General features: G+C 40.8%; 1 pseudogene across 1 annotated transcript; it reads right to left on the bottom strand.

Annotated features, from left to right (window-relative positions):
- Positions 1-7400: 7400 nt before the first annotated feature.
- LOC311248829 (4-trimethylaminobutyraldehyde dehydrogenase A-like) lies at positions 7401-25678 on the bottom strand (annotated as a pseudogene). Its single transcript, XR_014621034.1, has 6 exons — positions 25536-25678; positions 24172-24317; positions 11920-12049; positions 11566-11699; positions 10924-11120; positions 7401-8560 (listed from the first exon to the last, which is right to left on the bottom strand). The product of XR_014621034.1 is annotated as a 4-trimethylaminobutyraldehyde dehydrogenase A-like (transcript).
- Positions 25679-26895: the final 1217 nt, after the last annotated feature.

Raw genomic sequence — 26895 nt, 5'->3', positions numbered from 1 at the left:
CACTTCCTGTGTTTTCAAAATAAAAGCACGTGAGCAGACTGATTGATTGATTGAAAACTTTATTAACAGATTGCAGAATGGGTACAATACAGTACAGCTCAATACATACAATTGTTAAGGGGATGCAGACCAGAGAAAGACTTTCGTCTTGTTTACATCAGGGTCCCCCATTTTCAATTCATCGTAACATATATGACATACATGACATACAGATAGACAGTACTGCTACATCTATACATTTATGACATACCAGATTTGCAAATACAGTACTGTTTGTGATACAAAAAGAGTCCAGAAAAAAAGAGTATATACATTTGACGTAGAAACTGTACATTGGATTGGGTAGGTGGGGGGGGGGGCTGTACACTGGAGGTGGTTGGGGGGGGGGGGGGGGGTTGGGTAGGAGTGGGGGGGGGGAGAGGTTGGGTAGGAGGGGTGGGTGGGGGACACTGTCCAACGCTCAACATAGGGGCCCCCCAGGGCTGTGTTCTGAGCCCCCTCCTCTACTCCCTGTACACACATGACTGCGTGGCACAGCGGAACAACAACACAATCATCAAATTTGCTGATGACACAGTAGTGGTGGGCCTGATCTCTGCCAACGACGAGAGGGCCTACCTGGAAGAGGTAGAGAATCTGTCACAGTGGTGTCAGGAGAACTGCCTCTCCCTGAACGTCAGCAAAACAAAAGAGATGATTGTGGACTTCAGGAGGTCGGGGGTCAAGGACTACAGCCCTCTCAGCATCGACGGGGCACCGGTTGAGAGAGTGAACAGTTTCAAGTACCTCGGAGCCCACATATCCGAGGACTTGACATGGACCACACACATTGACAGTATTGTGAAGAAGGCACGACAACGCCTCTACTTCCTCAGGCGCCTAAGGAAGTTCCAAGTCAGTCAGAAGATCCTTAGGAACTTCTACTCATGTACAATAGAGAGCATCCTGACTGGCAACATCACCTCCTGGTTTGGGAATAGCACTGCACAAGACCGTAGCAGACTACAAAGAGTGACACGTTCAGCCGAACGCACAATTGGAGGGGGGCTTCCCACCCTCCAGAACATTTACAACAAGCGGTGCAGGGGGAAGGCTAAGAGAATTATTAAGGACTCGAGCCACCCGAACAACTGCCTCTTTGAACTGCTGCGGTCAGGCAAGCGATACCGGAGTCTTAAGGCGAGCACAAAAAGACTCAGAAGAAGCTTCTATCCCCAGGCCATCAGGCTGCTAAATGAACAATAAACACTATGCAACAACCATCAAATGCACACAGCACACACACCCACACTCACTTAAACCACACAAACACACTTTATATTTATTGATAAAGGATTTGCACTACAACTCGTACACCCACTGTAAATTGTACCTAAATTGCACCTCATCCCATTTCTGCCTTGCACTATATAGTATTGTATTAGTACACTGCACAGTATTGTATATTATATGGTAACTCAGTTACGTCTATTCTGCATCGAACATTGTACATATGTCTATACTGAACACTGTGACCTCATTTTTTTTTACTTCTAATTTACATGCTATACTATGTTATTTTATTTCATACTTATCTTGTCTTGCACAGTCTCTGGAGCGTAACAGTAAGAAGCATTTTGTATAAAAGTATTCTGTACTTCTGTATGACAACTATTAAAGAAACTTGAACTTGAACTCTGTAATGTATTGTGTAGTATACCGTTTCTCTACTTCTTGTAGGCATTTGAAAGCTGAAAAGCGCTATAATTTTATATCTGGATAAATGTATCATGTCATCCAGAAAACCTATTCTCACTGCAAATCTATAGTGTATTCTGATGTAATACCACAGTCTATATTCTATGGTGTTTATATTGACTGTTCATACCGTTTGTACCCTAGCTTTTATATTTCATAGCTACTCATACCATTTAAACCACTGGCTACATTGGTTATATTATCCATAGTGTATTCATATACAAGTACAATACTGTTGTACTGTGTATTTGTAGTCCTGTGCAATGACAATAAAGTTTAATCTAATCTAATGTAAGTTAATACTTTTTTTTGGGTTATATTATATTACATTTCTTTCCCCCTGAGCCATTCTCTGTGGCTCTTATGTGTGCAATGATGTGCACTCAGCATGGCACATACTACACATGATTATTCATACAAGTATATAATGTAAAAATATAGAATACAATTTAATAAAAAGTATAGAATACTACCATGAGGCCAAGATTACCATTCTCAGACTGGTCACTTATACATGACTACATGAACATGAATTTCAAAACCATATCTTATACTCAAGGAACTCCCACGAGAGTAAATCACAAGTATGTATTACTTTTCTAGGAATAAGAAGTAAACCAGTTTTAAGGATTTTGTGTCACAAGGTAGTTTATTAAAGCATGTGTAAAGCAATGTATAATATTAGATGGTTGACTTGAGGCGTAGACAATCTTGAGTGTAGGTAGGACATTATTATTATGACCCAACAATACCAATTCACATTAAAAAAATAAGACTAACTCTAAATTCGCGTCCTCAGCACCCTGCATCGCGCGCTTCCATCTAGGGTGACCAGGTGTCCCCCTTTTAGTTGTACTGTCCCACCATTTGACCGAACGTCCCACATATTGAGAGGATGTCCCTCTTTTTGAAGCAAAAAAAAAACATTGGTCTCGGTGAAGAAAGACCATGTTATTCTAATAAAAAAAATTACATTATCTATCTGTCCCACTTTGTCCCACCAAAATCTTACTGTTGTCCTGCTTTTGGACTTTTTGCATCTGGTCACCCTACTTCCATCCCTTAGGGTTATAGCGTCTAGCGAACTCCCGTGCATTCTTTGTCAGTTGCGCATCCAGTTCTCGCGCTGCGGCCCTCTGCGTGCGTGCTCTGCGCCTTTCGGGCATATATATCTCCTCCACCAGCGTCTCGGAATGGCTGCCACTATCAGACATCTTGATGTAATGCCTGGATGTTCGATGTTCTAGAATGTTCCGGACGGTTGTGGTGTTCGAAAACTGTGAAAACATACATGAAATACAATAAATCACGGATCAAACCATAACAACATACATACAATTTATCGATCGTTTCAAGGTTGGTTGTTAACCCACTGAACTTAACTACAAGCGCATTACGGCCACAAACGTACCTTGTTGACTGCATGCAATATGAGAGGACAGTTAAGAGCTCTGGTGTCGATGCGGCTTGTCTGAGGCTGGTGGAGAAGTGAAGGAACGAAGTGTCTCTCTATTTATACCCTATGGCCGGGTCTACTATGACATCACCACTATGACATCACAATGTTCCAGAACGTTCTAGCCTGTTCTAACCGGTCCTACTATGACATCACCGCTATGACATCACAATGTTCCAGAACGTTCTAGCCTGTTCTAACCGTTCTACTATGACATCACACTGCAGCTAACTAGAATTACACTATGACACTCCTGCAGTTACATACATGACATACAGATAGACAGTACTGCTACATCTATACATTTATGACATACCAGATTTGCAAATACAGTACTGTTTGTGATACAAAAAGAGTCCAGAAAAAAAGAGTATATACATTTGACGTAGAAACTGTACATTGGATTGGGTAGGTGGGGGCTGTACACTGGAGGTGGTTGGGGGGGGGTTGGGTAGGAGTGGGGGGGGAGGTTGGGTAGGAGGGGGGACACTGTCCAACTCTGTAATGTATTGTGTAGTATACCGTTTCTCTACTTCTTGTAGGCATTTGAAAGCTGAAAAGCGCTATAATTTTATATCTGGATAAATGTATCATGTCATCCAGAAAACCTATTCTCACTGCAAATCTATAGTGTATTCTGATGTAATACCACGGTCTATATTCTATGGTGTTTATATTGACTGTTCATACCGTTTGTACCCTAGCTTTTATATTTCATAGCTACTCATACCATTTAAACCACTGGCTACATTGGTTATATTATCCAGTGTATTCATATACCTACTCAGTCTATACTGTATAAACCATAGATTTTCACATCTGCCATGTCTACATTCTGTACACATTATACTACAATATATACATTACAATGCATTTTACTGCTCCTTTGCACTCTGGTTAGATGCCAACTACACTGTTGTACTGTGTATTTGTAGTCCTGTGCAATGACAATAAAGTTTAATCTAATCTAATGTAAGTTAATACTTTTTTTTGGGTTATATTATATTACATTTCTTTCCCCCTGAGCCATTCTCTGTGGCTCTTATGTGTGCAATGATGTGCACTCAGCATGGCACATACTACACATGATTATTCATACAAGTATATAATGTAAAAATATAGAATACAATTTAATAAAAAGTATAGAATACTACCATGAGGCCAAGATTACCATTCTCAGACTGGTCACCTATACATGACTACATGAACATGAATTCCAAAACCATATCTTATACTCAAGGAACTCCCAAGAGAGTAAATCACAAGTATGTATTACTTTTCTAGGAATAAGAAGTAAAACAGTTTTAATGATTTTGTGTCACAAGGTAGTTTATTAAAGCATGTGTAAAGCAATGTATAAGATTAGATGATGGTTGACTTGAGGCGTAGACAATCTTGAGTGTAGGTAGGACATTATTATTATGACCCAACAATACCAATTCACATTAAAAAACTAAGACTAATACGCGCATCCTCAGCATCCTGCATCGCGCGCTTCCATCCCTTATAGTTATAGCGTCTAGCGAACTTCCGTGCAATCTTTGTCAGTTGCGCATCCTTCAGTTCTCGCGCTGCGGCCGTCTGCGTGCGTGCTCTGCGCCTTTCGGGCTCCTCCTCCACCAGCGTCTCGGAATGGCTGCCACTATCAGACATCTTGATGTAATGCCTGGATGTTCGATGTTCTAGAATGTTCCGGAAGGTTGTGGTGTTCGATAATGTTCTAGACTTGCCGAGCCATCGTGGTGCATCAAGTTTTACTGTAACTGCATCTCTTGCAATGATGACGCAACTCGTCTTTGATCTTTACTGATTGGCTTTATTTCCGTTCGAAGAGAACATCTTTATTCCGAACCGTAAAACTGTGAAAACATACATGAAATACAATAAATCACGGATCAAACCATAACAACATACATACAATGTATCGATCGTTGCAAGGTTGGTTGTTAATATAAAATGTATAAAAACAAGTTAACTATTATGAGAAACTGTAAAAAGGAATATTATGCCAATCTACTAGAAAGTAAAAAACATGATATTAAGGGTATTTGGAAGGTGCTTAATAATCTTATCAGAAAGGGGTCTAATGGTGAGAACTATCCAGATCATTTTATTGTAAATGAAAAGTCCATAAGCAACATGGATGAGGTGGTTGATGGTTTTAATAAATTCTTTGTACGTATTGGACCTGAATTGGCAGAGAAAATTACATTCACAACTGGGTCACTGGATAAACTGATAAGACTTCAATTCAAGCTCAATGTTTCTTTATCCGGTAGATGAAAATGAAGTAATGGACACTGTATTGAACTGTAAGAATAAAAAATCTAAAGATTATGATATTGATATGGAGACGTTTAAGAAAATTGTTGGGGGAATTATAAAACCACTAACTCACATTTGCAACTTATCCTTTCAAACAGGAACATTTCCAAATAAAATAAAAATAGCAAAAGTAATACAATTATTTAAATCAGGGGATAAACATACTTTTACAAATTACCGGCCAGTCTCTCTCCTACCTCAGTTCTCAAATTCTAGAAAAGCTCTTTTCAATAAGACTTTTCAGTTTTATTGAAAAAAATAACTTTCTTTCCGACAGCCAGTATGGTTTCCGAAAAAATAGATCAACTTCATTGGCGCTTACAGACCTAATTGAGGAAATCACCACATGTATGGACAATAAGAAATTAGCTGTAGGAATATTTATAGATTTTAAGAAGGCGTTTGATATAGATCATGGTATATTATTAAAAAAAACTGGATCGATGTGGTATTAGAGGAACAGTTCTAAATTGGTTGGAAAGTTATTTGGAAGACAGGAAACAATTTGTACAAATTGACAAACATAGGTCAACATTGAGGAACATAGTCTGCGGAGTACCGCAAGGGTCAATTTTGGGTCCGATACTGTTTTTATTATACATTAATGACATATGTAGAGTATCATCAATCATGAAATTCATCCTTTTTGCAGATGACACTAATATAATTTGTTCAGGGCAAAATTTGCAGGATCTTTTGCAGGTGATCACAGGAGTTGATAAAGTTAAAAAAATGGTTTGATGAGAATAAATTGTCGTTGAATTTGAGTAAAACTAAATTAATGTTATTTGGAAAGCGAAATAGTGATTGTTATGATAGACAATGTATGTATTGAAAGAGTAAAGCAAACCACATTCCTGGGTGTAATCATAGATGACAGGATATGCTGGAAACCTCACATCAGTCATGTAAAATCCAAGATGGCCAAAAGTGTGGGGATTATGTATCGATCCAAGAATTTTGTCAACCAAAGGTCACTTCTCATCCTCTACCATGCACTTGTAGTCCCATATTTAAATTATTGTCTGGAAGTATGGGGTAATACTTATCGTTCCAATATATCACCTCTTTATATTCTGCAAAAAAAGGCCATAAGGATTGTGTACAGTGCTAAGTACAACCAACACTCTACCCCATTGTTTTTACAAGCATCAGCTTTTAAATTATGGATCAAAATTAAAACTGCCGAAATTATGTTCAAAGCTTCACATAACTCTCTTCCAACCCCCATCCAATATCGGTTCACTGAGGGTAGGAACCAGGAATTATAATCTTAGAGGGAAACAGAAACTCCAGCAACCGGGTGTAAGAACCACTCTAAAATCTATGTGTATATCTGTTTGTGGAGTAAAATTATGGAATGGATTGGACGAGGACGTTAAACTGAGTAAAAACATATACCAGTTTAAAAGAAAGTTAAAAAAAGGAATATTGGAAAGGTATAAGGAGGAGGGTGAACATGATTTTGGCATTAAAAGGAGTATGTATATAAAATATGTATTGACGGGTCAGACTCATGTATGTCTTGTTGAGATGTCGGGGGATGTGGGAAGCGGAGCTGTGTTACATGTTGTATGTAGACGGTGATGGCCGGGGTGTGGGGAATGGAAGTTCACAGGATTGGCTTCTTCCATCCCACTTTTCTGACCATGGATGGTGTCTGTTGTTGCTGTTGTCTATTGTTTTGTGGTGGTTGTAGTGTTGTTTTGTGGTTGTCTTGTATTGTATAGGTTGTATGGTTTGAAATGAAACTGATACGGATACTTGTTTAGTTTAAAAATAGGGGGCAGGTAACCATAAGATTTATTCTTCTTCCTGCTCCTTTTGCCCATGGTAGAACTCTATTTATGATTTTGTATGAAAACTGTATGATTGTATTGCTTCCATGTGGCAAATAAAAATTCTGAATCTGAAATCTGAAATAAAGCAATGTATAAGATTAGATGATGGTTGACTTGAGGCGTAGACAATCTTGAGTGTAGGACATTATTATTATGACCCAACAATACCAATTCACATTAAAAAAAGGAAAATCGCAACTAATACTATTTTTTACATTGATGCAGTTACCCGGGAACATCCTGCGTTGACGGACAATACAAACGGTTCGTCCCATGTCGACTGACCCGTGCCTGTATTGATTGAAAACTTTATTAACAAGATTGCAGAATGGGTACAATACAGTACGGCTCAATACACACAATGGTTAAGGGGATGCAGACCAGAGAAAGACTTTCGTCTTGTTTACATCAGGGTCCCCCATTTTCAATTCATCATAACATATATGACATATGGATAGACTGCAGGACTATTTATGACATATCAGATTTGCAAATACAGTACAGTTTGTGAAACAAAAAGAGTCCAGAAAAGAGAGTATATACATTTGACGTAGAAACTGTAGGTGGGGGGGGGGGACTGTACAACTGTACAAGCAAAACTGTACATTGGAATATTGACAAAACCATACTTGGTCATTTACTGTACATTGGGTTGGGTTAGGACATTTACAGGGGCCAGTTTCGAATTGCAGTCTCCCGTAGGTGTTCTTTGAGAGTGTTTTTGAAAGTGGGTAGTGATTCACATTCCTTTACAGCTTTGGGTAGGGCGTTCCACATTGATGTGGCATAATTGCGAAACGTGTTTAGTCCCTTGTTTGAGCCGAATCTGGGTTTAACATGATTTGTGGATATCATGTAAAAAGCTGGAATACAAACAAGGCATTTTCAAGCAGTTCATGATTCAAAAGAGAATAACTCCCTTTGGCATTGCCTTTGTAACCTGTAACCGCAGACGTTGTGCATGCACCTCCAGCTATGCAAGACACAGCCAAGGGGGAAACACAAAAATAGCCGCTTTAAGATCCCAGATCTCTTGAATCTACAGAAGCCAGATGGCCTCACCTGGCCCTGTGTGAGGAAGTTCGCCTTTAGCGCTCCCTTCACAGCGTTCTCCAGCTCAGTCTTTGAAGATGATAAGGGGAGATTTCCCCCCGAGCTCCAGAGTCACAGGTTTCACCCCCGTTGTAGCCATTTCCATGATCTGAGAGGAGGGAGGACACAAAGCACCGCATTATCAAAGAGGACCACGGGGCTCATCACGAGCACTGGGGTGATACGAGAAAGAAAAAAAACACATACTGATCAGATGTTTGACTATGAAGTGGTCGTTTGATCCCATTTTCAGCTTAAAAATAACAACAGGGTTCCCACAGACATTGCAAAATGAAATTCAAGGACTTAAGTACTTTTCCAAGCACTATTTTTCATTTTCAAGGATGTCACTCGAAGGATACAATTCACTTTTAAATGCCGTTTTTTTAAGCATCTTCTTGGCCTGCTTGCCAGCTAGAGCATCACAGCAGTTGGAGCGAGCAAGACAGCAACTCGTCAGATTTGATTAACACGTTCAATGCCAACGACGAGATATATCGTTTGTTCATGCCGACCGTTCATTGCCAATGACGAGAGATCGCTTTTTTTTATTAGCGATTTGAATTCATATTTCATCAATCTAGTCTCACGTTAGTTGTAGGCGCCGTAATTGAGGTCTCTTTATTATGATTCAGTATTCTATTTGTGTTGTATTATTAGTTGTACTGTCACTTTAGGTGGTGGGCGTGCTCACGGGGGTGTGGCGCTAATGGGAGTGTTTCATTCACCTTTTCACGGCTGACAGGTCTCGGGGTTTGACAGTTCACGGAGAGAGGGGGTGAGAGCTAGGAGAGCATATTTTCTTTTGACCGCAATAACGCAATACCGCAAAGTGCAAATCGTATTTTGTTTGTCTCATGATGAAGCGAAAGAATAAATAAGTTATTTCACGTTGCACGTCAATTGTTTGAACTCCTCCGCTCAGCCCCTCGGCACTACCCGTCTATGACAGTCTACTGCCGCAACATTAGTGCTGCAAACTCTCTCTGAGCTCCATTGGAAAAATACCACCCCCTATCGTCTCTCCCTGTTGTACTGCACCCCTTTGGAATGGATTGAATGAAACACATGGGGGGGAAAAAATCCAGCTTCCTCATTTTACTTCTCAGACAAGTCACCCGAGAGGATCGGATTCATTGCCGAGCCCCAAAACAGTGTGGAATACATATTTCCAGTACCCAGCGTTGGATCAATAAACACGATCGATATTTGGAATGGCGATCAGGAATTGGAATAATCTTTTTGGAGAACATCTGATCTGAGGTAAGGAATCTATTTTACCAGTCTTAGGATAATCAGATCTTTTTTCACAGAGATATCAACGTGTGCCCTATGAGTGTGTGTGTGCGTGTGTGTGCTGATCAGGAAATGAGAATCGATTTTCAGCTTGCTTCTATAGCGTGCATAAGTACACATACTATCGATAATCTAGCGTTTATTTGAAAACTATTCATAAATAGGCAGAAAAACGACAACGTTTTTTGTGTATTCCAGAATATTCCAGTAAAGGGCGATTATCACAGAATCGTTATTTTCCTGAAACTTAAAAAAAAAACGAGCGTTTTTCAAAATGGTATAAAACGGAAATGAACAGATTAAAAAAACAATCCGTTTCGACTGAAAACAAGTCATTGATAAGCGACGGCCAGATTAGACCCATAATTTAAGACATAGTTTATGCGTTTGCAAATATAAGAGCTCTATCATTGAAGTGGGTGGCGGCTAGGGTTGGGCACCGAAAACCGGTTCTAATAGGAACCGGTTCCTAACTTCCGGTTCTGGAACCGGAAGTAACATATTTGAATTTCGATTCTAAATTTCGATTTTTTTTTATATATATATATATATATATATATTTTTTTTTTTACTTTGTTAATTAATACCCTAGTTACAGTACAGCAACCAAATTAAACTGTATCAAGTCAACTGAAAATGTGAATAGTATGATTTTCTTTAAAAAAAAAAAAAAAAAAAAAATCTCCTTCGAAATAAGCTGTGACCTGTTTTGACCTGCACCTCAAAGAATCGGAATCGAGAATCGTTTAGAACAGGAATCGATATGGAGAATCGGAACCGGAATCGTTCAAATCCAAACGATGCCCAACCCTAGTGGCGGCACGGAAGCACTAAATCGTGCACCGAGTTCCGGCATTGAAAGTGTTAAAACAGAACACGACAAAAAACGATTTCTTGATTCAGAACAATTTGATCATGGATGAACAAAACATTCAATGCGAATGGTTGATTTGGATTTGAATTTCAAGGACTTTTTAAACACCTTGTTAAAATATTGGCCGTTTAAGGAATTCCAGGCCTTGACTTTTTTTGGTAAAAAATCAAGCACTTTAAGCACATCAAGGACCTTGTGCGAACCCTGTAACAAGTATGTTCTTATAAAACACTTTTTTAAGAAGTTATCTTCGTTTACATTGCCAACTTAAGACATCACAAAACCCTTTTTTGTCTGTGCACCTTTTTTCCGGTTGGGATGCTGCCGGTGAAGGAGACTTTGGCGACCAGAGGGTGGTTGCAGAGCAGGGTACCGGTCTCCGCTCCACCCTGGACCACGTTGAAGAGCCCATCCGGCATCCCCGCCTCTTTGTAGATCTCAGCCAGGACAACGGCAGTCAGGAGAGTCATTGGAGAGGGCTTAAATACCATGGCGTTACCTGGCGATAAGAGGAAATTAGCATGATGATTAGAATCAAGGGGAATGTGTTTTAGGTGATGACATTTAAAAAAAACACATCCAGCAGGATAATGTATATTGAATGGCAATTTACATAACACTTCTAGTTACACACACACATGTGCATTTCATCAGAGAGGTCAGAGCGCAGGGTCGCCCCTTTTCTGGGGGTTCAATGCCTTGCTCAACGGTGCTTAGGCAGGATGGTGGGCACTGTAGATGTAATACCAGCAACCCTTCAGTCAGTGCTCAGCTGGACTACACCCTCCCGTCAGTGGTGGGGATCAAACCAGCGACCTTTCAGCCTCTTTACCTCTCTATGCCAACCAACCAGCCTCCCATAATACATAGATGACAATGTATAATACAAAGATGATAATGTATAATACATATACACAGACAATGATGGCTGCTAAGAAACTCACCACATGCCAATGCAGGGGCCGACTTCCAGCATTCAATCTGGAATGGGTAGTTAAGGCACAGATTCCCACACACACACCAAGGGGCTCCCTCCTAGTGTATGCAAAGGTTCCCCCGGGGAGCTGGATATGTTGGCCTGCAGAAAAATCAAAAGCAAATATGGCTTATGCAATAATACACAACTGGGACCGCTTCAAAATCTTTTTTCTCTCTCTTCAGGTTAGAGTACAAATGTTTATTTCAGTCATCTACAAAGATATGTTATGTAAACCACTCATAAATGACTTTCGACAAAGAGAATTTGCGGCTTATCAAAACTGCATCATCAATACGGACAGTGAAGCATGTGAACCCACCTGACAACGTGGGGGCGATGCCAGCATAGTACTCAATGGTCTGCCATGAGACATCGATGTTCCCCAGAGCCTCAGTGATTGGCTTGCCGTTGTTGATGACCTCCAACTTGGCAATCTGCTCTCTTCTTTCCTTTAAACATTTAAAAAGCACAACAGTTTTATGAAAACTGATTTTATCATTTGACTATCTATATAAGTACTAAGCCACAAGACTATTCAGTGACATGACCCGATCACCTGCCAAAGAGGTCGCAAAAGGACACAACCCATAAAAGTCGTACTCTGTGCAAACATGCGAGGCGGTGGCACGTCTGGGTATTTAATGAATAACCGGCATACTGCATACTCACTACGGCACACATCCAATATAGTTGTGAAACACCGAAAACATGACATGGAAACTTTATTGCAAAGCCCAGAGAGGAACTCGGGACACGCGACCAGAAGCAAACCCACTCTGGAACAATCATGTGGGAAAACGTGAATGACTTTATTAGAGCTGGGCCGTTAACGCCGCTAACGTGCTGCGTTAACGCGGGACTATTATCGTGCGATAATACAATTGACGCCGTTAATCTATTTCTCAAAGTTGGGTCTGGGAGTGTGATGTATTGTCCTTAAATACTTGCCGTAGTTCCCAGCGTGACGCTGTGGTCCCAGGAAGTGATTGCACGTATGTACCTGAGCTGTAGTCTGAATAAGGTGTCAAACTAAAGTAGTGGTCCGGTAATCATTGTTATACAGGTGAGGTTAAGAAGTCCTCAGGATATAACACAATTTGGCGATGAGGACGTCTGAATCTGCGCAATGCAAGAAAGAAGAAGTCGTCAGGACCTTTGTTTACCATGTTAGCTTAGCGAGTTAGCATGTTAGCTCACGTCGTGGCCCGGCACTTGGAAACATCTACAAGAAGAGGAAATCCACTTTACACACTAAAGGAAGGATCGACTGGACTATTGTGAGTGTTTACAACAGAAATGGCTTGGGTTATTGGAAATATCGGACCGTTTGATGACAATGTGGAGCAATGGAACTGTTAGTGAGCGTTTTGATTACTTCATTATAGCTAATGGAATTGAAGAGGACAAAGTCTTCAGAAGCAGTGTGTGTGAGCAGTCAGTCTGCAGAAGCAGTGTGTGTGAGCAGTCAGTCTGCAAAAGCAGTGTGTGAGAGCAGTCAGTCTGCAGAAGCAGTGTGTGTGAGCAGTCAGTCTGCAGAAGCAGTGTGTGAGCAGTAGGGATGGGTACCTTTCACATTTGAACCGATACCGGTACCCAACGGTACCTTTTTTCGGTACTTTAGTCTCAAGAAATTTAATTTACCTACCTCAGTCGTAAAAAAAAAAAAAAAATCCAAACTTCAAATAACTACAATTTCGACCGTTTTCGGCTTGTCATTGCTCCGACTGCTTTGTTGTTGAATCAAGTCAAATCCTAGGTAAGCATATATTGTGCGTGTGAACGTTGACATTGTTACATCCCAATGTATATATTCCCCAGTGTGTGTCTCCATGTGTGTGTTCTCCATTTTGTTCCCTCCCTCCAGCCATTGTTCCCTTTATAGACAGGGTCAATTTTCAGAAAATCATAACCCTGAAGGCATTTCGTGTTTATTTTTGGTACACAACATTTCTAGGGGTATTAAGGGGTGCTGAATCCAAATCTGCTGTATACCAAGCTCAAAAATTTCAAATAAGGCCTCAAAATTGAGAAATCCAACATGGCCGCCAGCGCCAGGCTGAAATCTATTTAAGTGCATATCTTTTTGACTAAACGAGGTAGAAACTAGGGATGCACGATATTGATTTTTTGACACCGATACCGATAACTTTATGCTCCTCAAGCCGATAACCGATATTTATTGTATTATAATATTTTTTTTTAAATGTATATATATATATATATATATCTTTTTTTTATCAACATTTTTTTTTTGAGTATTTATAAGCTCCGACGTCATCGGTACTGCTATCGGTACTCGAGAAATTATGGAGTTTTTTTTTTGAGGAATTTAAACGTCGCAAACTAATCTTGTTGGCCGTTTTCTATATCTCTCCTGCCTCGGTGTCTCTGCCTGCGCGAGGAGCGGGCTGTGCTGTGCTCTCTCCTCTCTTCCCCTCCCACACACACACACACTCACTCACACACACGGGTGCTGCCGAGTACAGACAGCTCTGCTCTCATCATGGCGGACAGAACGAAACGTTCAAAAGTCTGGGTCTATTTTACTAAAGTCGATGCTGACAACGCTCGTTGCCACAAGTGCAACAAGACATTTGCCAGTAATGTATAAGCGCTGGTACTTGTCAATGTGGCTGGCGGAGAGCTAACGTTATAAGCCTGAGCTCCGAGTAGAGTAATGCCTGACAATCCGGAGGTAAATAAACGAACGAGAGCTTCTGATTGGTGGTAAGAAGAAGAGGTGGGTGCAAGCGGTGGGACGTAATTGGCAGATCGACTGTCTGCCTCCGAATGTAACGACAGCCAAGAAAGGGAGCGCTCGATTTGTGAAAAACTCCCTGTTCCTAAACCACACGCTATCAGTTTTACCACAGTACTGGCAAAACGGGAGGAGGCTATAATAAAAACAAGCGCCCTTCATCCAAATCCACCCACATCGGATTTCTTTTAACCAAAAAATGTATTATATTATCGGAGCTATCAATAATGTTATCGGGTTTATCGGGATGACGTCATAATTGCTGATATCGGCACGATAATTATCGGCCCGATAATTATCGTGCATCCCTAGTAGAAACATGAATGAAATGTGTTTTTATATGTTTGCATACATGAGGAATTTAAAATCATATCCTGATTTTAGATCAGTTGAGAAAATGTTGCTTGAAACTCATATTTATAGCAGAAACGGTGGTCGTTATTGATGCATAACTCATCAACCAAATAAGAAAGAAAAGCAGGATGATCCCAGGTCATGGATTTATTCATCAAACTCTTTTCTCTTGAATTTTTGTAATCAACATGCCATTTATACAAATTAGATGGTCCTTAATATGCGTACAGTAGCTTAGGTACAGTCATTTATTGTCAGTCATCAATCGTATTCAGGCAGGTGTCGCAGGTGTCTTGCAGTTGCATGATTCATCCAATGCTGAATATAATAGAATAGATTATAATATAATAAAAGAAAAAGATTATTTTACCATATCAATATAAGTGAATGTTCAAGTTTCTTTATTAGTTGTCATACATAATACAGAATACTTTGCATGAAATGTTTCTTTCTGTGTTGCTCCTGAGTGTGCTAGATAATAATTAACAAGATAGTATAAAATAAGTATAAAATAGAAAGTCAAGAAGTCAAGTACGTAAACAAGTGTAAACAACAAAATTGTTCAGTGTATCTATATATACAGTATGTACAGCTGGTACAAAAATGGTGAGGTATAGCTTAGCTTGTGGTGCCACCTTGTAGTGGTGAGGTGCAATAAGGAATGAGAATGATGTGCAATTTCCTTACCAATAATATAAATATAAATATAAAGTGTAAAGTGTGTCTAAAGTGGTAAAGTGGGTGCTACAGTGTGTTGTTTATTTAAGTGAGTGTATGTGCGCTGTGGGTGTGTTGATGGTTTGCTTATTGTTCATTGTTTATTCATTGAGCATCCTGATGGCCTGGGGATAGAAGCTCCTTCTGAGTCTCTCTGTGCTTGCCATGAGACTCCGATATCGCTTGCCTGACTGCAGCAGTTCAAAGAGGCAGTTGTTTGAGTGGCTGGAGTCTTTGATTATTCTCTTAGCCTTGCCCATGCACTGCTTGTTGTAAATGTCTTGGAGAGTGGGAAGCCCACCTTCAATTGTGCGTTCGGCTGAACGGGCCACTCTCTGTAGTCTGCTGCGGTCTTGTGCAGTGCTATTCCCAAACCAGGAGGTGATATTGCCAGTCAGGATGCTCTCTATTGTGCATGAGTAGAAGTTCTTGAGGATCTTCTGACTCACGTTGAACTTCCTTAAGCGCCTAAGGAAGTAGAGGCGTTGTCGTGCCTTCTTGATAACACTGTCAATGTGTGTGGTCCATGTCAAGTCCTCGGATATGTGGACTCCGAGGTACTTAAAACTGTTCACTCTCTCAACCGGTGCCCCGTCGATGCTGAGGGGGCTGTAGTCCCTGACCCCAACCTCCTAAAGTCCACAATCATCTCCTTTATTTTGCTGACGTTCAGGGAGAGGCTGTTCTCTTGACACCATCCCGCTAGAACCTTAACCTCTTCCAGGTAGGCCCTCTCGTCGTTTGCAGAGATCAGGCCCACCACTACTGTGTCGTCAGCAAATTTGATGATTGTGTTGTTGTTCCGCTGTGCCACACAGTCATGTGAGTACAGGGAGTGGAGGAGGGGACTCAGGACACAGCCCTGGGGGGCCCCTATGTTGAGAGTGATGGATGAGGAGGTGCAGTTGCCTGCTCTCACCACCTGGGGTCTGCCCGTCAGGAAGTCCAAGACCCACTGGCAGAGGTCATAGTTCAAGGCCAGGTCCCTGAGCTTGGCTATGAGTTTGGAGGGGACTATGGTATTGAATGCTGAGCTGTAGTCGATGAATAGCATTCTCACATAGTTCCCCTGCCTCTTGTCCAGGTGTGATGCTGCTGTGTGCAGCACATGGGCTATGGTGTCCTCTGTGGACCTGTTGGGGCGGTATGCAAATTGCAGGGGGTCCAGGTTGATGGGGAGGGAGGAACAGATGTAGCCCTTCACTAGCTTCTCAAAGCACTTCATGGCTATGGAGGTGAGAGCTACAGGGCGGTAGTCGTTGAGGCAAGCAGGCTTGGATTTTTTGGGTACAGGGATTATGGTGGACTTCTTCAGACAGGTGGGGAAGACAGCCTGTTCTAAGGACAGGTTATATATGTCAGTGAATATCGGGGCCAGTTGGTCGGCACAGACTTTTAGGACGCGGCCGGGGATACTATCCGGTCCTGCTGCCTTCCTGATATTCACTTTCTTAAACGTCCTCCTCACCTCATGTTCTGTTATCCTGAACACTGAGTCTCCATCAGCAGTGCCCCCCCCCTCCATTGCAGTGGTTTGTAGGCTGGTGCTGTTATTCCCAGCATCAAACCTTGCATAGAAGGTATTGAGATCATTTGCCAGTTGGATGTCACTGTTCAGTTTGAGGGAGGTGCCTTTGTAATCTGTCATCGTTCTGAGGCCCTGCCACATAGCTCTAGAGTCAGCATGTTCATATCAGGGGCGGAGCTAGGGGGTGGCTACCTGGGCTCAAGCCCCGGATGTATTCTGAAAAGCCCCGAATCTATTTTTTTTACAATTCATCATTGTTACATGAAAATATGTTTGCACCAGATTTAGCAGAAGCTAATTTCCATCTGTGGTCTATCCAGCTGCTAACTGTATTTGAGTGAGTTAAGTCTTGGTGTTATGGTAGACTCAGACCTAAGCTTTAAATCACAATCAACAAGTTGACAAAAACTTAATTCTTCCACCTTAGAAACATAGCTAAAGTACGGCCATTTATAAATCAAAAGGACGCTGAAAACCAGATCCATGCCTTTATCTCAAGCCAACTCGACTACTGTAATGCACTCCTTACCGGCCTCCCGATTAAATACGATGATAACTATTTTATTGCAATGCACTATTGCATTATTTTATTCTATTTTACTAACTATTTTATTGCACTGCACTATTTTACTTTGTATCAGTGAATCATAGACGCCTGGCCATAAGAGCATTCGGAGCATCTCTGCTCTCCCACTATTGAACTTGGGGGAGCAAAGGTATAATCTTGCTCCACCACTTTTTGATTATATGGAAAATATGATATATCCCCCCCCAATATATAAATCTAACCATAACTATGTTATGGTTAACTGAGTTTTATAGTGAAAAGAGCAGCTTTATTGGTCAAGATTGAAGGCTCTATATTGCAGGAAATTGCACGTACAGGTTCATTAAATTAAAAAAAAATCTGTCATGGAGGGGGTCGTGCCTGAGCCCCTCCAAACCACCCATTGCCTGCAATTTTTTTTTTTTTTTTTTTATTAAAAAAAATTAAAAAGAAAAAAAGAAAATGGGGCCCATCTGGGCTAAGCCCCGGATCTCCTACAATCCTAAATCCGCCCCTGGTTCATATTGAAGTTTAACACGATTTCACGACGTACTGGTCTGTGGCGCTGTTTGCGTTTCACCCTTGTGCCTGTTTTGATGGATTGGTCATGGTATCTGTCAAAGACGACATCTACCCTCTGGTATTTTGCTCCCATCTTCAACACGGTGTCAGTGAACTTGTTGGCATAATTAGTCACCAAATGTTGTAGTGTCAGGTGGCTTTCCGAGTGCCATTACAAGAGCTTGGCCATCAATGACCAGGCAGCTGGGTCCCTGAAGGGTAAGATCTGCAGGGGTTTTAACTTGTTTCGTCAGTATATTTGCTAACACAGACTTGTTGGTGGAATGTAGACTCCCATTAGTTGTGGCCAGAGATGGCGGGATGGGTATGAGCTCATGCTGGAGGATATTTTGTTTGTAGCCCCACCATTTATTTTTAGAAAATTCGCCTAAAACAGCATGCTTACATTAAAATGCTTATATATCCAGATTTATAAGAGCTACTTGCATAAACTGTACCTGAAGAAAGCTAAGACTTGGGGGATTCTAATGTTGGTGTCCAACACTGTACAGTTATTACCAAATTGCTGTAGTATTCCTGCAAACACTGAAGAAATGTCATTTTTTTTATCCTCGCCTATACAAAGATTACAGTTAGACAGTCAAAAACACCCCGTTACTCATGGTTGCACCCCCGCTATATTCCTACTTTCTTCCTCCATAGGTGCAGATGTTCTGTGCAAAGTTTCATGTCAGTAGAATAAAAACTGTGGGTTTAGCACCCGTTTTTGTGGAGAGAGGGCCTGGTGCTGGCGGCCATGTTGGATTTCTCAATTTTGAGGCCTTATTTGACATTTCTGAGCTTGGTATACAGCAGATTTAGATTCAGCACCCCTTAATACCCCTAGAAATGTTGTGTACCAAAAATAAACACGAAATGCCTTCAGCACTTTATACAAGCACATTTTCTGAAATTCTGCCTAGTCTATTACCATTGGTCCCTGCCAGGCCAATCCTTCCATTATTGCAAAACAGCACCGATTGGTGGATGGCCTTCCAGACTCCAACACTCAATCCACACCCCCCAATCATGGATCACCCCACACCTGTTAAAACATGGCTTCTCCCTTCAGTCTCTCTCTCTCTCTGGCATGAGGCTAGGCATGTTGTGATTTTGGTAAACCTGTAACTTTGACAGCATTGCATTTCGTTTATTGGCCTTTGGTGCTTAGTAGTAATTTCCTTGTGTGTGTATGGCCGCAGAGAGAGCATTGTTAAGTTATAGTTTGTTTTTGTATATATTCTGCTTTTGTTTCTGTATAATTAATGTGTTTTTCTCTATTTCTCAGGAAGCACAGATGGGGTGAGCTGCCATTTCCTTTGGACATTGTTTTCTCCTGTTTTGGTTAGGTAAGAGTAGTTTAGGTAATGTAATCTCTTTTACCATAGATTAGATTGTGTTTATTTGGAGTATAGTGGTGTTTGTTTGTTGTTTTGGCCTGGGCTCACCCCTGAGCTACATGTGCTTCCTTTGCCTCTATTCAATAAATATCATTGTTGTTTACAAACCTGGTCCATCTTTTCTGTCAACCAACTGTTATGTTACAGCCCTTTACCCTTAGACTCACAGGGGTCGTAACAACATGAAGAAAAAAGTAAAAAAAAAAATCAAAAGGTCATTTTTCTTTTCTTTTTTTGGTATCTCACTTGATTCGATACTCTGTAGTACCGACGTGTTTCGGTTCGGTACCTCAAAAGTACCGAATTCGGTACCCATCCCTAGTGAGCAGTCAGTCTGCAGAAGCAGTGTGTGTGAGCAGTCCGTCTGCAGAACAGTGTGTGAGCAGTCAGTCTTCAGAAGCAGTGTGTGAGCAGTCAGTCTGCAGAAGCAGTGTGTGAGAGCAGTCAGTCTTCAGAAGCAGTGTGTGTGAGCAGTCAGTCTGCAGAACAGTGTGTGTGAGCAGTCAGTCTGCAGAAGCAGTGTGAGCAGTCCGTCTGCAGAACAGTGTGTGTGAGCAGTCAGTCTGCAGAAGCAGTGTGTGAGCAGTCAGTCTGCAGAAGCAGTGTGTGTGAGCAGCATGTGCAGGCCTGTACACTGCGATGATATGATCGCGAATTGCCCCTTTAATTGGCCGTTGCGATTGGTAAATATTATCTGGGGGCGGGCTTGCGAGTAGTGCTTTCAAGCCTTGCATTCGCATTACACTCCTAAATTATCCAAGGCGTGTGATGACGCCACTCACGCGAGCTGTCAGTGCGACACAATGTCGTGGTGCTATGAAAGAATCTGTCGGCAATGAATGAACTTACTGCGATCACCGATAGCCTGAGTGAAAAAAAAGATTTGCGCGGAGTGAATCTGGGTCACGCTATATACTTGGAACTTGTAGTCTATCGTGCGATTAAAGACCATGTCCCTGTCTGCGTAGTCTATACATCCAACACCAAATCCCATAATTCCTAGCGAAACGAAACTGAATGTGGGCTCTCTTCCTTTCAATATGAGCTATTGCATCGCCAAAGAAGCACCTCATTTCAATAGATTTAAGACACAAAAAAGACGGAGTGGATATCAGTCCATCTTATGACAACCACGTCCGATGTGGAGAGATGATAAGATGATGATGATTGACGTGATGATGTGATGATTGATTGACGGGGACACGGAAACTTCTAACGTTCAGGATCAGCCATGCATTACGTGAGTACCCCACTATTAGGACGTGAAATACTGTCTACTTAAATTGACACCGCGGATCAATAAAGTATCAACCTATCTATCTAATAATGAGACGATATGCAAATAATATAATACTAATAATTGTCGGTTCCCCGTATATGAAATGAAATGACTGCTGGTAAAATCACTGTTTATTTCTCGTTTTGCATAGTATTACATTCCACTTCTATAAACAATCAAAGTCCTACCGTAAGAGCCTCATACGAGTCAATTAAACCTTTTTTATTAGTCTTTCCTTCGAGCTAAGTTGGACTGAACATTTCACTGTCAAAAGCGCAAATGTAAATAAGGTTGCGTTGCAACAGTTTTCAAAATAAAGGTCATATATACAAATACCTCTCAATTCTTATATAAAAAAAGTCCCGGATATACATAAACATTAATTGGCATAGATCTCTATAAACGGCCCAACACATTGATCACTTTAGGCACACACTGAAACCAGTAACATCACAAATATGAAGCAGGTAATTACCCATACAAATAATAAACCTTTCATGAGGTTATTTACAATAATAATAATTCATTTGATTTCTAAAGCACTTTTCATTGTGAAACAAATGTATGCAGAGTTTCTTCTCCTCCTGATTAATGGTGTGTGTGTGTTGTGATGATCTCATTCAAGGAGCACTACACAAGCGCGCGCACACACACAGTTTGTTGTTTTTGTTCTATTAGTCATTTACACACTCTCAGTTGGTTCATTATAAAAGATACAAACCTGAAAACAAACGCACTTATATGTTAAATAAAAGGACCACAGTAATGAGGCAGGAGGAACATATTTTTTTTAATAATGGTAAAATTGTTATTAAAAAATTTGCCCCTAAAAAATATTTTTTGCCCCTAAATTTCTCATTTAGGGGCAAGTGTGCCCCTAGTGAAAAAGCTTAGCGTACAGCCCTGATGTGGTGGAGAACAGTTGTGCTCCACTCCCCCCACACAGTCTGTCCACAGATGCCAGGGCTGTACGCTAAGCTTTTTCACTAGGGGCACACTTGCCCATAAATTAGAAATTTAGGGGCAAAAAATATGTTTTAGGGGCAAATTTTTAAATAACAATTTTACCATTATAGTGCAAAAAAATATGTTCCTCCTGCCTCATTACTGTGGTCCTTTTATTTAACATTTAAGTGCTTTTGTTGTCAGGTTTGTATCTTTTATAATGAACCAACTAGGGCTGGGCGATATGGCCTAAATATGATATCACGATATTTTCTGACCTTTCGGCGATACACGATACACATCTCACAATGTTTTTCTTTTTTACCCCAAACAATTCATTATGAGGCTTACCAAGACAGTATGAGTTTGCAAGCTAACATTAAAGACAAAATAAAATACCCATGCATTTAGCATTTTTATATTATATATTAGATTTAGATTATTGGATTATTAGATTATATATTGCATATATTTAGCAATGAGATATTATATGATTTAGATATGAAATATGATGAATTGAAAATGGGGGACCCTGATGTAAACAAGACAAAAGTCTTTCTCTGGTCTGCATCCCCTTAACAATTGTATGTATTGAGCTGTACTGTACCCATTCTGCAATATGTTAATAAAGTTTTAAACCAATCAATAAATAAATAGCATTTTAGCATTTTTATGAAACTACTGTATATTTGTATGTCTCTAAATGTTTTGATGAATTGAAAATGGAGGACCCTTATGTAAAAAAGCCGAAAGTCTCTCTGGTCTTCATCCTCCTGTACTGTATTGTACCCATTATGCAATCTGTTAATAAAGTTCTCATTCATTCATTCTGACGGAAAAACAGAATAATTTTGATTGACAGTAGAGTCTGCCAATTACGTCACAACGCTTGCACCCGCCCTGCTGTTCTTAGCACCAATCGGCAAGCGCATTCGTTTTTGACTTCCTGAATGCCCCGTGTGCTGACATCAACAAAGCTACTTACATTAGCTCCCCGCGGCCCACGAGTAGGAGACCAGTGCTCTGCAGGATGACTAAATGAGGCATAATGATTTTACCTCAACGAATGTTATAATAAAAGCCTTTCCATACATCTGTCTGATTGAAAACTTTATTAACAGACCGCGGAATGGGCATATCTCAGCACAGGCTGAGATATGAACGAGTAACGTGTGGACCAGATTGACGCGACACAAGGTTTACACAACAGCCCCCACCCCTTGTTTTATTGTATTTGTACCTGTACTACCTGCTGTCAGCTGTTTATCTCTCTCTGTGAGCTTGATTAGCTCACGTTAGCTAGCGTTAGCTCCGCGGCTAACACTGAACTAAATCAATGACATCATTTCGAGTAGTTTTCACTGCACATAGAAGCAGCCAAACAGCGGGAGAATTTCGGGAGCATATGGCCAAAACCCAGTTAGGAACCATCGATTCCCATCCATACTACTAACTTTACTTTTCTTCATAGCTAAATCAGACAGTCAGCCAGTCTATCAGAGTGAGTGCTCAGTTGATTTTCCCCGCTGATCATACCTGAGTGCTCAGCGTCATCACACGCCTTGGATCATTTAGGAGTGAAAATGCGAATGCAAGGCTTGAAATCCCTACTCGCAAGCCCGCCCCCAAATATTATTTACCAATCGCAACGGCCAATTAAAGGGGCAATTTGCGATGAGATCATCGCAGCGTACAGCCCTGGATGCAGCCAGGAGGAAGGAGAGTCTGTTACAATGTTTGTTGCAGCTTTAAGAAAAGTAGCTGAACATTGTGAATTTAGAGATTCACTAAACGACACATTGAGAGACAGGCTTGTGTGTGGATTAAGAAATGAAGGTGCACAGAAGAAACTACTGACAGTGATTTGACACTGGAGAGAGCTGTCAATATCAGTGTAACAATGGAAATGGCATCAAAGGAAGCCCAGCAGTTACATGCAACGACGAGTAGAGTGCACAAGGTCAGTGACGGGCAAAGCGGCCAGGGTCAGTGTTTTCGTTGTGGAAAAACAGGACATCTTGCACTCTGGAGCGCAACAGTAAGAAGCATTTTGTACAAAAGTATTCTGTACTTCTGTATGACAACTATTAAAGAAACTTGAAACTTGAACATGTTGGTGTAAAGAAATGGATTGGAGTAAATGTGGAAAAAAAGGCCACATAGAGCGTGCATGTAGAAATAAGAAGGGCACAGAAAATTACGATAAGTCTGGTATTAAAAGAAACACTGGAAATTACAAAAAGAATGGACATGTTCATGCTGTTGAACAAGGAGATAGAACAGCTAGTGACTCCTCAGATGAAGAGGCGAGGATAAATCTCCTCCTCTGGTCATTATTTGGGTAGAACACATATTTTGAATGCCTTCGGCAGACTTTTTCTTTTTTTTTTGCCATTTTAATCTAGATTAACTCCAGGATTGCAGATATATTAATCTAGATTAAAAAAAAATCTATGCCCACCTCTACACTTTATTGACATACTCTGATGAGGCGGGCAGCCTCGAGCATCACCCGCGCCCTCTCCATGCGCGACATCTTGCTCCATTTTAGGTAGGCAGCATGGGCACCATTTATGGCCTGATCGACCTTCTCCGTCCCACATGGTACCATCTGACATAGGACACGGCCTGTGGACATGGGAAAGTTAACCAGCGAGTAACACGGCTTGATAAGACTACACACAAGACACTTTCTGATAGGTGACATGATACCGATGACGCATGAGACATAATTCAGTGTTGAGTGCAAGATTGAGACAAGGGTTGTTTAAATCATGCATTTCCTGATGTATGCATCCCTTTACACCAACTTAAATCTTTCCTTTCAGTACGACCTACAAACCTTTGGACCACAAGTTGCATCAAGCCAGCTTAAATACACTTAAATATCACTTCCTGTGGAGAAGTATTGCCTTCAGAATAAAAGCGCTGAAACTGACACGAATGCGTTTAGATTTTGATCAAGGTGAATACAGGTTTACATGTTAATATACGTTATGGTACATTTGGGAAAACTTGATTTGACATATTTCCGGGGATGTACATAACAACGTCAAGTCTGTAAATGTGAGAAAGAAATGCATCACAGCACAACAAGGATCTTTTTGATGCTTCTATTCTAATTTAGTTTATATTCCATTTAATTTTATTCCACCTTTTTATTTTATTCTACTGTAATTGTCTGTCCGTTAATGTCGCACCAAAAACTACCAAATCCAATTCCTTGTATGTGAAAACGACTTTGCAATAAAGACCATTCGGATTCTTTTAATTGCCTCCTGCAGTGCACATGCGACCATGGCATGTTGACTGAGCATTTAGTTTCTGATGAATAATTAACTATAATATATTAATAATTAATTAATAATAAAATAACCATGACCACCCGCATTTCACTGTATGCTGTGACAAATAAAACTCTTGACTTAACATAATGGTAACCCCCCAATGGTGGCCTGATATGTATACCTGTTAAATTGTATATGTTTTATTCATTTAAATCAATGAACTATTCAATCAATCAATAATAAATGTATATTATTATTCAACAGACCATTCACCATGCATTTACTTTAGTCTTAAAACTTGTAAAGTACATTTTAGACAGAAAGTGTTGTGGGAATTGTGCTGGGGCCTGGGGGCATTTTTTTTCTTTTTTTACTTTTAGTTCATTTCAGACAGGAAGTAGAATCCCTTATTCGAGCTGGTTTGACACTGGTTCTGTGGCGCATCTCATATTTTTCCTCAATATGATTGTTAAAATTTCACAACTGGGACATCTGAAAACAGCATTAAATGTACAATCCGTTGCACATGCATTGTTCGTGATTGCACACGTACACATACCAGTTGCAGGTTCGAAGACGGGCTCGGAGTTCTTTGCATCCTTCGGGTTGACTCGACTCCCTCCCCAGTAACTCAAGAGGCTCAGTCACAACGACAGTTCCAGTGGAAGCGCTGGGCATTGCGTCAAGAAGTGACTGGGCCATTTTTAATACGTCTAAAGTACCTGCGAAAAACATGCAAACATTAGTTACAATATAATCAACATGTTAAATCACTGCAAGTTAACAGCGTACGACAAAATACACAAATGTACGCCAACGAACTAGCGTGATAGAAGTAAGTAGCATCTTTGACACTAACGATCAAGTCATGTTACAACGAGCTTTCAGGTCATAACGTGCAGGTAGAGTTACCGTGTCGGGTCTGTCTGGTCATGCAGCAGGAGAAATGGAACCAAGCCTTCCGTCCAAAGTTCTTTTACACAGTGACCCGTTGTCTGTTGAAGCCACGCCCCGCAACTAGGGTGCAACTAAGTATGGAAGCAAATGAGTGATTGATTGATTGATTGATTGATTGATTGATTGATTGAAAAGTTTATTAACAGATTGCAGAATGGGTACAGTACAGTACAGCTCAATACATACAATTGTTAAGGGGATGCAGACCAGAGAAAGACGTTCGTCTTGTTTACATCAGGGTCCCCCATTTTCAATTCATCATAAATATGACATACATGACATACAGATAGACAGTATACTGCTACATCTATACATTTATGACATATCAGATTTGCAAATACAGTACTGTTTGTGATACAAAAGTGTCCAGAAAAAGAGTGTATATACATTTGACGTAGAAACTGTACATTGGAGGAGGTTGGTGGGTGGGGTGGGGGCTGTACATTGGAGGTGGGGGGGGGTTGGGTAGGGGGGGGACACACATTGTACACTGTACATTGGAATACTGACAAAGCCATAGTTGGTCATTTACTGTACAACTAGGTTAGGACATTTGTAGGGGCCAGTTTCGAATTGCAGTGTCCCGTAGGTGTTTTTTGAGTGTTTTTGAAAGTGGGTAGTGATTCACATTCCTTACAGCTTTGGGTAGGGCGTTCCACATTGATGTGGCATAATTGCGAAACGTGTTTAGTCCCTTGTTTGAGCCGAATCTGGGTTTAACATGATTTGTGGAGCTCCCTCTGGTGTTGTGATCATGGTATTCACTGACCTTTGGGAAGTATTTTGACATGTACATGGGTACCTTGGTCGCGTAGTGTATCTTGTAGACCAGGCCCATTGCAAGTTGCTGTACTCTGTCGTCTACTCTAAGCCATCCTAGGTTGTCAAAGTGGGCAGGGGTGAGGTGGGTTCTAGGAGTCAGGTCAAGCAGTAGTCTGACCAGCTTGTTTTGAGATGTTTGT

The sequence above is a fragment of the Notolepis coatsorum genome, assembly GCF_963971535.1.
Source record: "Notolepis coatsorum genome assembly, chromosome: 2".
Lineage (NCBI taxonomy): Eukaryota > Metazoa > Chordata > Actinopteri > Aulopiformes > Paralepididae > Notolepis > Notolepis coatsorum.
This window is presented reverse-complemented; position numbering and strand designations above follow the sequence as displayed.